This window comes from Mastigoproctus giganteus, chromosome 10 (genome assembly GCF_048544385.1).
Source record: "Mastigoproctus giganteus isolate SK-2022 chromosome 10, ASM4854438v1, whole genome shotgun sequence".
Lineage (NCBI taxonomy): Eukaryota > Metazoa > Arthropoda > Arachnida > Uropygi > Thelyphonidae > Mastigoproctus > Mastigoproctus giganteus.
This window is the reverse complement of record NC_143584.1, coordinates 66,511,237-66,525,445: the sequence shown is the minus strand read 5'-3', so window position 1 is coordinate 66,525,445 and position 14,209 is coordinate 66,511,237. Positions and strand designations below refer to the sequence as shown.

Genomic DNA, 14,209 nt, shown 5'->3' with positions numbered 1-14,209 from the left:
TTCTCCTCCTCTGTTATCTCAAAGACCTTTGTATTATTTAGTCGAGTCAGTTTTTTCCTTTCCTGCATGTATATCAAGTGTACATCTTACCATTCTGTGATCACTTCCAACATTTACCTTATTCAGAAGGGAACATCATTCACAATATATCTTCTGTTAGTGAGGATGAAATCGATTTCATTAGTTGTTAATCCATTTGGGGCATACACACGTACTATTGTGGTCAAGTGTCGCCTACCTCCAGTTTGACACTGATAATCCTGTCGCGCCTTCTGTTAACCTCACACACTCCATCCTTTAACTCCTTATTAACTACAATACCTACTTCATTTCTTCCTTTCTCATCCACTCCCCCTGAAGAACAACTTGTACCCTTCACTGGGCTCTTTTGCTTTATTTCCCTTCCACCTTGTCACCTGTAGGCATAGGATCTTCACTCTTCTTCTTTGCATCAGATTCCCAATCTCTCTACCCTTTCCATTCATTGTCCTGATGTTCAGTGTTCCTATTCTAACACTTTTCATCATCCTGTTCTTCTCTAAATTCAACCTATTCCGAATAATAATGAAATTCAACCACAGAGTTCTACTTTGCCTGATACTTGTCAGCCACAGAGTTCTACTTTGCCTGATACTTATCAGGAATCTAAAACTCCAGCAGAATGAATTAAGGAATATCTTGCACGAAAAAAAGCGAAAATATGAATGGCTAATAATGAGATTCCTGATTACATACCTATAGTGTCTACACGAGCTGACAGTGAGTTTGAAAAACTAGTGTACGAAAACCCATTTGGATTTAGTTGTAATGTTTGTGATCATTTATGGTTTCAGTTAGTTTGAAACCATTTCCAACAACTTCATATGAATTACTTCAAAATGAATTTCATTTACAAGAAGTGAGTACTTTCATGACTTGTAATACATGTCATACTTCATTAAAAGAGGAACGGATACCAACTATGGCCACGTCAAATGGATTTATATATCCAACATATCATACTCATTTGCCTCCACTGGATGTTGTAACTGAGCGTTTGATATCATCATGAATTACCCTTTATGCAAATTCGTCTTTTACGTTATGAACATGGTCAATATGGGATTATTGGACAAGTGATAAATGTACCAGTTAACGTAAACATGATGGTTCGCCAATTACCTAGAGATTAGATGACAATTATGCCATTAGTGTACATATAAAACGAAGACTCATACATAAATCATCATATCTACAAAGATGTGTGCAGAAGAAAATAGTGAAAATATGGTTACGGTATTTGATAAATTCACCTTTGTATAAATTCTATGGCATAAAAGTGAGTGACGATTTCTTGGGAACAAATGATGATAGTGAACAGGAACATTCAGATGAGTCAAAAATAGGACATAACCTTCAATCTCGCTATAAACAATATGTGAAAGATAAACATTTACCTAGTCAATCCATACCTATTCTAAAATGATCAACTATGATTCCATTCAAGAACAATAGGAAATGAACATGTAGATGTACACAATTTCCTTTAGCGCCTCCGTAGCCAGGTGGGCAGGAGCAGCAGTGTGTAGCACATGCTTCTTGATTAGACCGGGGTTCGAGCCCGTGACCACCAAATACGGAGGATGCGGAAAGGTCAGGGAATGACCACAGCATATTCCCAGAGCAATATGGCCTTAGTTGCTGATGCTCCTAAAAACCAAATAACAACAACAATAATTTCCTTTAGTATGTACTTGTGCTTTGACTATACATAAATCTCAAGGAGGAACCTTCGACAAAGTTGTATATAATTATGAGAAAGATCATCAGCAACTTGTATACATGGCGTTACCTCGAGTGACCTCATTGCAAGGTTTATATATTACAAATCCCCATGAGGATTTCACATTTCACCACGGCAAAGCTACTAGTAATATAGAATTTTGGCTGAACTAGATTGCTTTAAAAATAATAAGCTATCATCTCTACAGGATGAACTGCAAGACTTCATACAAAGTGGTATATCTATATCGTCAATGAACATACAAAGTTTATGGGTCCATGTTCGAGATATCGAAATGGACACAATCTTACAACAATCCAAAATATTGATATTAAGTGAAACGTGGTTGGATAATGATGAACATATATTACTTAAACCATTTCAATGTGACTCAATTTAAAAGGTCGGATGTCGTAGTTGGTGGTGTTGCGATATATCAACGTGAAGGTTCAACTATAATCAGCACACCACATATCCTTGCACAGCATAATAGCAGCAATACGACAGTGGTATCAGATGAAATTGGAGACATTTGTGGATCTTTTTGCAAATTCAATAGTGAATCTATTTTAATCATTGCCATATACATCACTCCAGGGATGTCATTAGATATAATTCAAAAATTCATAAACAAGAATTTGATTCCATATTCCATTGAAGGTGCAAAATTATTAGAAGAGCCACTGGATCGTATACCTATAGTTCTCGCTGGTGATTTCAATCTAGAATTAAATTCTGAGGCTGGAAAGAAGTTTTGTAAATTTATGAAAGATGTCTTCAATTTAGATATTAAGTCAAATATTTTAGTAAATACTACACGTAATGGAACGACAATCAATGGAGTATTCGCCTGGGAATTAAAATCATTTGAGTGTCAAAATTATATATCTTATTTATATCTTATATATTATATTTTATATTATATATTATTAACATTATTATTATATATTATTAATATATTATTATTATATATTATTAATATATTATTATTATATATTATTAATATATTATTATTATATATTATTAATATATTATTATTATATATTATTAACATTATTATTATATATTAATATATAATATTATATATCTTATTTTAAAGCATTATAATATATTTTATATGAATTATTTCATTGTACACTAGACGGTGAAAAATTCCTTTCATTGTATTTCATTGTACTGAAATTATTTTTTCAATAAAAATAATGCAGCAATACTTTTTTTTATTTATTTTACTGTACCAGTTTCATAATGAGTTCCTGCAGTAAATTTTAATGGCTGTGACATTATCATTGACACTTATCAGTCTCAGAGTATAACGGCAGCAACTCATTATGTACCTGGTACATTTTTTTTTTGGCTGATGCTGCACAAGCTTGCTTTCTTGCATCGTATGCCTCAACTAATGCTAAGTGCAAAAAAATAGTCAAGTAAACAAGTGCAAAAAAAACAGTTTTTTTGGTGGGTGACAAGATCTGACAAAATTTAGCTATGAGTTTGCATACTTTTATAAATTAATATACGAGTGGGAGGTCGAAAAATATTTGCATTCACTCAGAGGTAGTTGTGATAGAAAGATGAAATTTCTTTTGTTTGATACCTTAAAATCTCTATAGCAACCACACAAAATTTGGTTTTGATCTGACAATTTATTTTGTTTTTCTTTTTTTGCAGCACTGAATAAAGTGGAATACAGATCAGTGTGTAAAATGTAAAATCTTACATGGTTAATATTTTAAGAAACTGTAAGATGTAAAATCTTACACGTTTAATATTTTAGAAACGAGTGAGATTTATTTAAAATAAAGCTTAGGAAATAGCAAAATAGGACAGTAAACATTTCCAGTCATAAATATTATTCTAGGTCACTCACAAGGAATTAAAAATTAGACAAGGTTGAATTAGAGAAGGGAGCGGTAAGCTATTAGCAATTAAGGGTACATTTCAGTTCCCACCATGGCATAGAACAAACAATAACAACGGGAATGGTGGCAGCGACTACTGACGTGCAGGTGCGAATAACTATGGCTCTGAAAGAACAAAGGGCTGTAGACTGAACATTGTCGGACATCCCTTTGTCCGGTGACACCTAGAATCGGTCTGGTAGTAAATACGGGTCAAATTACTCCGGCTAGCAATCTATTTGCGTCTGACTGTCGGCGATGGCATGGTTGTTAGAGCATGTAAAATAAATCTGCTAAGTTTAACGAGGGGTGGCGAAGGTGACGGCGTACTTCAAAGCAGCGGATTGTCTGGGAAAAATTTGGAAATTTATTAAAATGAGCTCTGAATATACAGCTTGAGAAATTTTAAAGGACGAATAGGAAATGATGAAAGTTGACAAAAATGAGAAGATTGGGTAAACTCAGAGAAAAGGCGGGCAGGAATTATGAGGGGCGTTGCTGAATTCAGAGTAACAGGAAACAAAATCAGATCCAGCAGTTGAGCTTTATGTGGTGGTTATGAAGATGGGTTAGTAAAATGAGATCCAGCAGTTGAGCTTTATGTGGTGGTTATGAAGATGGGTTAGTAAAATGAGATCCAGCAGTTGAGCTTTATGTGGGCGGTTATGAAGATGAGTTAGAAACAGTGAGAACCCCGAGTTGAGTATGTGGGGGTGTGTGGAAATGAGTTAGGAAAGACAGAGTTCAGTTTTTGACAATGTTAGTGGGAAAATGAAGCAGTGTGTAGGGTTAGATAAGTCCTGTCAGCCAGCTGGGAAAGATCTGACAAAGTTAAGATGGAGTAGTGAAGGGTTAGATAAGTTTAGTGCAGTCAGTAAGTTAAGGAAAGGTTAGTGGAGTGTCATAATAGAAGAGAACAGTCGAGTCAGTCCGTCGTCGGAAGGCAAGGGTAGTGGCCCATATGCAGATGAATGAAGTGTAAGGAGAATAAGCCTGTCCGTCGTCTAAAGGCAAGGGTAGTAGCCCGTATGCAAACGACTGAAGTGTATGGAGAAATAAACCTGTCCGTAATAGGAAGGTAGTGAAAGTGGCCAGCGCGAGAATAAGTAGAGTAAGGAGAAAAATAACCCTAGCCCATCATAAGAAGGCAGTGATAAAGGCCAAGGAAAGAAATAACCCTAGTCCATCATCTGAAGGCAGTGATAAAGGCAAGGCGCAGATAAGTGAGCTGAGAAGATAAAGTTGTAATCCCAAGTCCGCCAGAATATCTGAACCGAAGGTTAAGTAGCAGTATCGAAGACTAGTCCATAAATTCCTAAAAGACACAATGATGCCCTATCCAGACGTAGACTACAGACCATGGAGAAACTTGAAGTTCTGAGATGAATGCAGTTGGTAAATGATGATGCCATTCCCAGACAAGGAGCTGAAGGCTCCAAAACGGAGAAATCCGATTCGTAAAATTAAGTAAGTGACTAGTTATTATAGTATTCTCCCTCACAAAGGACTGTTGGAACTCTAATATCAGATTAGTATAATGTTTAGAAAGATGTTAAGGGAAGGATGTACAAAGATATAAATACTGTATATGCATAAATATAGAGATAAATCAGATAGGGTTTTGATTAATGTATAATTAGACATATGTAGAAAGGCAAAGGAGAGAAATTTGATATTTGTTATTAGTTATTGTTTAACATATAGGTATGAGATATTTTGGAAGGCAAGGGTAGAGAAATACAGAGAAAGAAATATCCTTAAGAATGTAGCTAACACTTGGGACCAGCATTAGTCCAGAAATTGATGTCAAATGTACTATCTGTCTTGATTATAGAAAGTTGTGAAATTATATTCCCCAAGACAAAATGGGGTACTAATTAAAACGGAAGTTAAGAGTGAAATTCCTAAATCAATACATAAGGTAAGAATTCGAATTAAAGTGGAGAAAGGGTGTACCTAATCCTCTTAAATAATTATTGTTCATGTGTGAAGAAGAAGCTATAGCAGTTTTGTAAAGATATTAAGTTTGTTGTGTATAAAGAAATAACCTTTCTAGTGTAAAACCAATGTATTTAATTGCCATATATAACTGATAATACATAGGCAAATTTGAGTAATAATAATATGTGCTTGAGAGTTGATAATTTTTATATTGTGTATATAAGTGTAAATAAAATGTTATGTTATATATTAATGTGTGTGTTGTTTGTCATTCTTGAACACTCAGCCTGTCCGAAAGGAATTATAAATAATTGAGAAGTTCCCTTGAATCTGGAATTCTTCTGTAAAGTAAAGTCAGATGTGTAAGTGGGGAAATTAAAATAAGGTGGACAACAACTCTATAAGGGAACAAATAATAAACAAAAATAAAAACAAATAAATGTATAAAACAATAAATATAACTAAATATATAAAATATCATTTTTAAATTCCACCCCCCACAAGTGATTCTGTTCCTCTTTCTGCAAGGGGAAACACCAAAAATAATCCATGACGAAAGGGTTGCTGTTTATGGAGAAGACTTCTTGGTTACAGTGTTGTTGCACATTAGCATAAACAATTTAAATGTGGAAGAACCTCAGTGCATGATGAAGAAATTCCAGGATGCCCAGCAAGAAAGAGCCCTAGACTAGTGTAGGGTCTGCGAAGGACATCATCCATTGACACTTGTATATGAATAAAGTGTCTTCCACATGGTTTCCCAGATTTCTGACCCCTTACCAGAAGAAGGAAAGGGCACAATTTGCGCATGAAATGTTGTCTGTGTGCCAGGAAAAACTGAAATATTGCTGCATCTTGCTTATTCCCTTGACTTTGCACCCTCTGATTCCTTCCACTTTCCTGCCCTGAAGTCTTTACTTCATGCTTTCTTTGCTGTTGATAATGACGTAATTTCTGCTGCCAAGTCTTGGTTTGAAGGACAGTCCGAGGACTTCTACAAAACTGGACTGCAGAAGTGTATTGAGAGGTGGCAAAAATGTGTCATTTTGTTTTGTAACTGTGTTGAAAAAATATAATACACGGCATTTCAACATTTTGTCACAACTACTTCTGGGTGAATACAAATCGTTTTTGAATTTCCCTCATATACTTCAGTACATACATTTAATTAATTAAACTTTATCAACCAAGCAAAGGATTAAAAAATGCTTCATATAAATACCCCCTAAAAAAGTTTATCCCCCTGGGGATGGTGTACTCCCCACAGTTTGGGAACCTGTGCTCTACAGGGATGTTAGATGTATATATCATTCATTTTTGGTTTTGATGTCATATCTTACATGTTGTTTTAGTTTGAAGTGCATTACTTGGATTATAATTTTCCAATGGATAACATAATTTGAATTACAAGTTTTTGGTAGATGACAAGACTGCTGTTTTGTTGTTGTTAGTGGAATTTGCGTTCTACACAGCAGATTGTTTAAGTGAAATTCTCTGTTACAGATTTTACATGAGCTACCTTTGAACTTTTTGTTCTGGAAAAAAAAAAAAAAAAAAAACTGGGTTTCAAAATAGATTCTTATACAAACCACAAATTGAATAATTTTTGCAAGTACAGAGAAACTGTCTTCTTGCCAATTTTCTTGTACTGGTATTCAGCTAACATTACAGGGCACACAAAATACAGCAGTCACTAATTGTAGGATGCTGTTATTACTGGAAATTTTCCAGTGCAGCAGAACTTCAGTGGCAGAGTCTAATGATTATGAGTTGGGTTTTATTGGCACATCAGCAACAGATTATAATGTGTGTAATAAAAATAAACAGTATCAGATATGTGATCAATAGGTGGACAAATGTAGCATTCATATAGTTTTTGATTTAATTTCATTGCTTATGTGTTGTCGTTACCATTTAGTGTGTTAGTTTGGTTATAATTTTATTTTGTGTTTGATAACATGAGTTAGATTACAGTTTTTTGGTAGATGACAAGACTGTTATTAATAGACTTTACTGTGTTCCACTCATCTGATCATGTAAGCGGAATTCTTCTTGCCATTTTTCTAGTACTGGTAACTATAGTAACTGATTTATTGTGGATAGGCTTATTGTCAGTTCCTCTTCTACCGACTTTAGTCTCTCTCTCTTTTTTTTTTTTTTATTTAATTTCGTTTAAAGTGGAAAACCCTGTTACGCACAAGTAGGAAGTGGGAAACGGCAATAAAATTCTAATTGCCTTTTCCGAAATTCATGCATATTAATTTTGAATTTTGCTAATATTTTAATTTGCTATTAAAGTGAATTTCCAGTGACTGGCCATTATAGATCTCAGCCAATTCTTTTTTCCTCTTGCAGATTAAGTTCTAACGTCGGAAGGTTTCTTGTTGCAAATGGGTCTCCACCCCACAGATATTTTTTGGTATCAAGGGATGGAAAGTAATGGACAATTTTTGTCTTTAACAGCTCTAATGTTTCCCTTATTACATTAATTATTTTAGTATAATTCATTTTGGCAGTCAAGTGAAACATTTATAATTCTTTTTCCATATACTCAACTTTTCTTTAAAGGAGAACAACTTGTCAGTAGAAGTGAGTGAATTTCCCTCTGTGCCTTGCATACTGATATTTAATTAATTTAGCTGCATGAATAAACCTGCTAGAAAAGCTAATTTACAGCATCGAATTTCATCACTTAAATAATCACAAAATCTTGATTGCTCCAGTGAAAAAAATATGAGCATTTCCTCATGCAACTCGTCAATACACATAAGCACATTTCCTTTCGATAGCCATTGAACCTCAGTATGCGTTATTCAAGAAATATGATCGGACTCCAGTTCCTTGCATAATTTTTCAAAAATACATATTTTTTGTGGTCTAGTTTTGATATAATTGACCATTTTAGCCACTTTATCAAAAATACAAGTTTTAAATCTGGTACGACTGTCTTCGCTACTGGAACTTCTCTGTATCTAAAACAGTGTGTTGTAATAATATTTGAATTGTGTCGTTTGACTAAGTTTACAGATCCTTTTAGTGCTCCTTTCATCGCGGTACAAATGCCAACACGTGACTTCCATAAAATACCACACTTTTGTAAATAATTATTCATTACTTCGAATATATCTTGGCCAGCTGTTCTTTCGGTTCTTTACAACAACTTTATATGTTCGGTTCTTTATATGTCTGCAATCAGGTGAGATTTCTTTTTTTTTTTTTTTTTTTGCCACCAGTTCGGCTACTAAATAGCAGACTTCTTGCACTTTATCAGATATTTTAGCCATATTATAAAATTCTGTGCCTTGTTTTCTAGTAGAGGCCTGCAGTCTTTTAAAATATTCCATAGTTTTGGATTATAAATTCATGTGTTCCTTAGAAAACTGATGTTGCAACTTACTCAGCACCATTGATTCATTCGACAATTTTAAACCACACACATAAAGGTTGAGTACAATCTTGGGTACCAGTATAAGAAAATCCCATTGCCAAATAATCACATCATATTTACGAAAACATGTTTTCTTCTTTTTTGATGTTTGCTTGTTTTTTATTTTTGTCATTTTCTCCTAGCTTGTTGTTATCAATTTGCCTCTTCTGATTTCCTTCCACTAAAAATTTATCCATCGCTAATAATTTCTAAAAAAAACTAAAGTTACTTCTAGAATGTACTAATACAGTTAATTGAAAATACCTGTTCTATACGAATTAACTGAATATGACATTTTAGAGATATAAAAACACAAAAAGTACTTTTAAAACACAAAGGAAATTTCTTACTATACTACTAACAAGTAGTGTTTATACAACTGCAGAGTGCCTGGGTGAGACTCTCAAGTGATTAGAATGGCTGAATAAAGGTGAACAGGTCTATACTATAAATCAAAAGGTGAATAAAGGTGAACAGGTCTATACTATAAATCAAAAGGTGAATAAAGGTAAACAGATCTAGTACTAAGAATCAAAACGTGATATCACATTGACTCCTGGAAAGGACTGGGATTGGTGCAGTGTAAATAAACAAATTTTTTATTTGAATTCATTTTTATTATAAAACTTGGATGTATTAAATTTTTTTTTTATGCATTTTCTACAGCACACCTGAAGCATGCTCGCGGAACTAATGTGCCACGGCACACAGGTTGAGAAACAGTGTTCTAGTGTTTAATTAGCATGCTACAAAAACTACAACAGTTGCTGTTGGGATACTGGTATGACACAAAATTTCCCAGTAGAGTGGCATATCATTTTTGCATGTGCAAGTTGTTATTATCCACGATATTAAGAAACTATAAAGCATTCCTTTAATATTAGCATTAGCAAAGGCACATGATGCAAGAAAGCAAGCTTATATAGCATCAGCCAAAAAAAAAAAAAAAAAGAACCCTTATTTCACCCATCCACTTGCTCCAAATGTTTGTAAAGTTCTGCCCTGAATCTATTTAAGCTATCAACTTCTACAATGACAGATGGAAGTTTGTTCCAGCAATCAACCACCCACTGGCTAAAGGCAAACTTCTGCACATCTATCCTACAACCGTCTTTCCTCAATTTGAATTTATGCCCTCTCAGGCGATTATTCTCAGCAAGAGGAAGAATCCTATCCGCATTCCTATGGAAGAATCCTATCCCTGAGGGACTCCACTAATAACATTGCTCATCGTGGACTAATGTTATTAGTGGAGTCCCTCAGGGCTCAGTGTTGGGTCAATTATTGTTTTCTGTATTTATAAATGATATTGATGATGGTATATCAGGCTTAATGTCCAAGTTTGCAGACGATACAAAGGTTGGCAGGGTTGTCAAGGACACTACTGACACTATGCTGCTGCAACAGGATCTGGAAAGGTTGAGCAGATGGGCTGAGAGGTGGCAAATGAAGTTTAACATTGACAAATGTAAAGTACTACACATGGGAAACAGCAACCCCAGAGCAACGTATCAACTCTGTGGTACTACACTGACAGTGGTAGAGAATGAAAGGGACTTGGGGTGGTTGTGCAGGCAGATATGAAGTTCTCTGAGCAGTGCAGACGGGCTGCAAGAATAGCTCATGGAGTATTGTCAATGATATACAGAAATTTTTCCAGCAGGGATAAGGAGGTGATTATTCCATTGTATAAGGCAATGGTCAGGCCACACCTAAAGTACTGTATACAGGTCTGGAGGCCTCATTTCAAGAAGGATGTAGAGCTGCTGGAACAAGTACAGAGAAGGGCAACAAGATTAGTGAATGGAACAAAGGGGTGCTCTTACGAAGAAAGGCTTAAGTTTTGCAAATTACAGTGTCTGGAGACTAGGCACCAGCGAGGTGATCTGATAGAGGTGTATAAAGCCTTGAATGGTTTAAGCATGCTCAATGCTGATGGGATTCTTCCTCTAACTCAGAAAAATCACCTGAGAGGGCATAATTTCAAATTGAGGAAAGACAGATGTAGGATAGACGTGCGGAAATTTGCCTTTAGCCAGCAGGTGGTTGGTTGGTGGAACAGACTTCCATCCCTTGTGGTGGAGGTTGATAGCCTAAATAAGTTTAAGGCTCAGCTGGACAGGTATTTTGAACGAACAGAGGGGTGAAGTGGAAGTGGGTTTTTTTTTTTTTTTTTTGGCTGATGCTGCATAAGCTTGCTTTCTTGCATCAAATGCCTCTACTAATGCTAAAATGCTAATGCATTGAGCATGCTCAAACCATTCAAGGCTTTATACACCTCAATCAGATCACCTCGCAGGTGCATAGTCTCCAGACACTGTATTCGCAAAACTTATGCCTTTTTCTTAAGAGCAACCCTTTGTTCCATTCACTAATCTTGTAGCCCTTCTCTGTACTCATTCCAACAGCTCTACATCCTTCTTAAAATGAGGCCTCCAGACCTGTATACAGTACTCAAGGTGTGGCCTGACCATTGCCTTATACAAGGGGATAATCACCTTATCCCTGCTAGAAAAATTCCTGTATATCATTGACAAGACACCGTGAGCTACTCTTGCAGACCATCTGTACTACTCAGAAAACTTCATATCTATCTGCACAATTACCCCCAGGTCCTTTTCATTCTCTCCACTGTCATTGTAGTACCACCGAGTTGATACGTTACAATGTACTGTCATAAAGTGTCATTAACAACTCTGCCGACCTTCGTACGTCTGCAAACTTGGACATTAAGTCTGATATACCATCATCAATATCATTTATAAATACGGAAAACAACAATGGACCCAATACTGAACCCTGGGGGACTCCACTAATAACATTAGTCCACAAAGAGCAGTGTCCATTGATTACCATTCTCTGTCTTATCCTTTATCCATAGCAGCAATTTACCTCCAATGCCACACTGCTCCAATTTGTGCAGCAGTCTTCCATGTGCAACATTATCAAAGGCTTTTCTAAGATCCAAATATATGATATCAAAGTTATTCTTTGCATCCAGTTCCTTTGTGACTACATCATAGTATCCAATCAAATTAGTCTGACAAGACTTCTCCCTAACAAACCCATGCTGTGTCCGAGCTATAACTGAAGTCTTGTCTAGATGATCCTGCAAAGCTTCTTTAACCAGTGCTGCCCTTAATTTCCCTGGAACAGAAGTTAAACTAACAGGTCTGTAATTGCCTGTGTCTCCCTTTGATCCTCTTTTGTAGATTGGGATCACATTTGCACATCTCCAGTCCATGGGTACCTCCCCTGAGTCCAGGGAAGCTCTCATAATTATGGCTAAGGGTTTGCTTACTTCCTTTGCCGCCTCCTTTAATATAACTGGATAGATTCCATCCACCCCAGGTGCCTTTCTTGTGTTTAACTTAAACAATTTCTCCTCCACTTTACTCTCAGTTATTACAAGATTATCTAGCTTAGTGCCAGAGTTGAATACACCTCTGGCATTCCCCTCCCTGAATAACTCCTCATGTGTGAATGTCGATGCAAAATATTCATTTAGTTTGTTAGCTACCTGAGCAGGATCATCAACAGTTAACTCTGCCTCGATAGCATCAGCAAATATTCTTGCAGCCTTTCTATTTAAGTGTATACCATCCCTGTAGAAGCAGTCTTTCCTGTTAACAAGCATGGACCAGGCTGAGAAAAATTCTACCCCTAGAGCCTTGCACAATCTCTCCAGGGCAGAATTGACCTATAAGGCTCTCATCATATACTCCCTCCTATCGTGTCTGGGCAGAATTGCAGACACTTTCAAATTCAACCCCAACTCACGGCTTTTTTTCAGCATTGTCTTTTACTTGTTAAGTAATTCTGCCAGTCTCCTACTCTTAATATCATTAGTGCCAACGTGTACAACAAACAAACATTATTACATCATCATCCAAGATTATTGATTTTGATTTGCTGTTTGTATAAGAACATATTCTGAAAATAAGTAATTTTTTCAGGTTAAGAAGCACAAGTAATGATTTGGATGTCAATGATAAGGAAATAGTTACAAGTACTGAACTTTGTTCTGAATCTAAGCAAGAACGTGATCCTTAAGATTGTTCATGTCGTCCAGAAGCGTAAACTGGCCACATTCTTACTCAATGCAGCAAGCGGTGCATGTTCTAGGAAAACTGATTACTACAATCAGTTTTCTCAATCTATTATGCCACACTTGTTTACTCCGTGTTTTCATCCCTTTATGTGAAATATCCCTGTAGAAGCAGTATTGTATTGTATGTATGAATGGTATTTGGATTAATTTTAGATTTCTAGTGGCAGTGGTCTTTTCAAAAAAGTGCTTTGTTAGTTTTTGACTACTCTTTTATTATTTAATGGATGCTGTAAGTTGTATTGTGTTTGGTTGATAACAATTTAAACTTCATTTAAATTTATACATTTTACCTATAGGCCTTTAAATCAAAAAAAGTTTTTAAATTTAGAAGCAGAACTAACATGTTCTTGCCAGTGTGATGCATTATCTTATCCATGTTTTCATTGAGCAACTCTTATGAAGTTTGGATTATTCAGGATTTAAAAATTTCACATGTTTTATGATTCTAGTTCTTCTAATCAGAATTACAGTAGAAAAAGAAATCAACAGGGAATATGCTGTAATGTTGAACTCTCTCTGTTATGTAGGTTTACCGAAGCTAGAGGCGCATTATAGCCTTTGATGCTAATGCGCCAATAAAATCCAAATCAAACAAACAAACCGAAGCTAGAATGTTAAATGTCCTATAAGAAGTGGAATTCTTATGAAGTTTTCCATCTTGATAACCAGAAATAATATGGTTTACAAAAAACTTCATGGTGAAAGTGAAGATGCAAATGTGTTCTTTCAGAATTGCATAAGAATGATAAGCTGGAGGATATATACTATACTGATGAAACTGGTCTTTTTTTTTTTTTTATTGAGTATTACCTGATACATCATTAACATCTATTTCAAATATAGTTCAGGTTCAGCGCGGAAAGAAATCTAAAAGATCAGATAACAGTTTTGGTTATTTGCAGTATGACAAGTACCGATAAAAAAGGAACTGATAATTATAGAAAAGTCCAAAACACCATGTAGATTTCGAGGTGTATCATGACAACTAAAATATATGAGTAACAAAAATTTCATAAGTATTCTACATGCTATTGTAATAATAATAAAATTTTACTATTATAGTAAAA

The 14,209-nt window shown here is 35.4% G+C and overlaps 1 protein-coding gene across 1 annotated transcript in view; it reads left to right on the top strand.

Moving 5' to 3' along the window:
* Window positions 1-14,209, top strand: part of Polr2E (DNA-directed RNA polymerases I, II, and III subunit Rpb5) — a 128,405-nt gene that overhangs the window by 48,966 nt on the left and 65,230 nt on the right. The window lies entirely within an intron of this gene.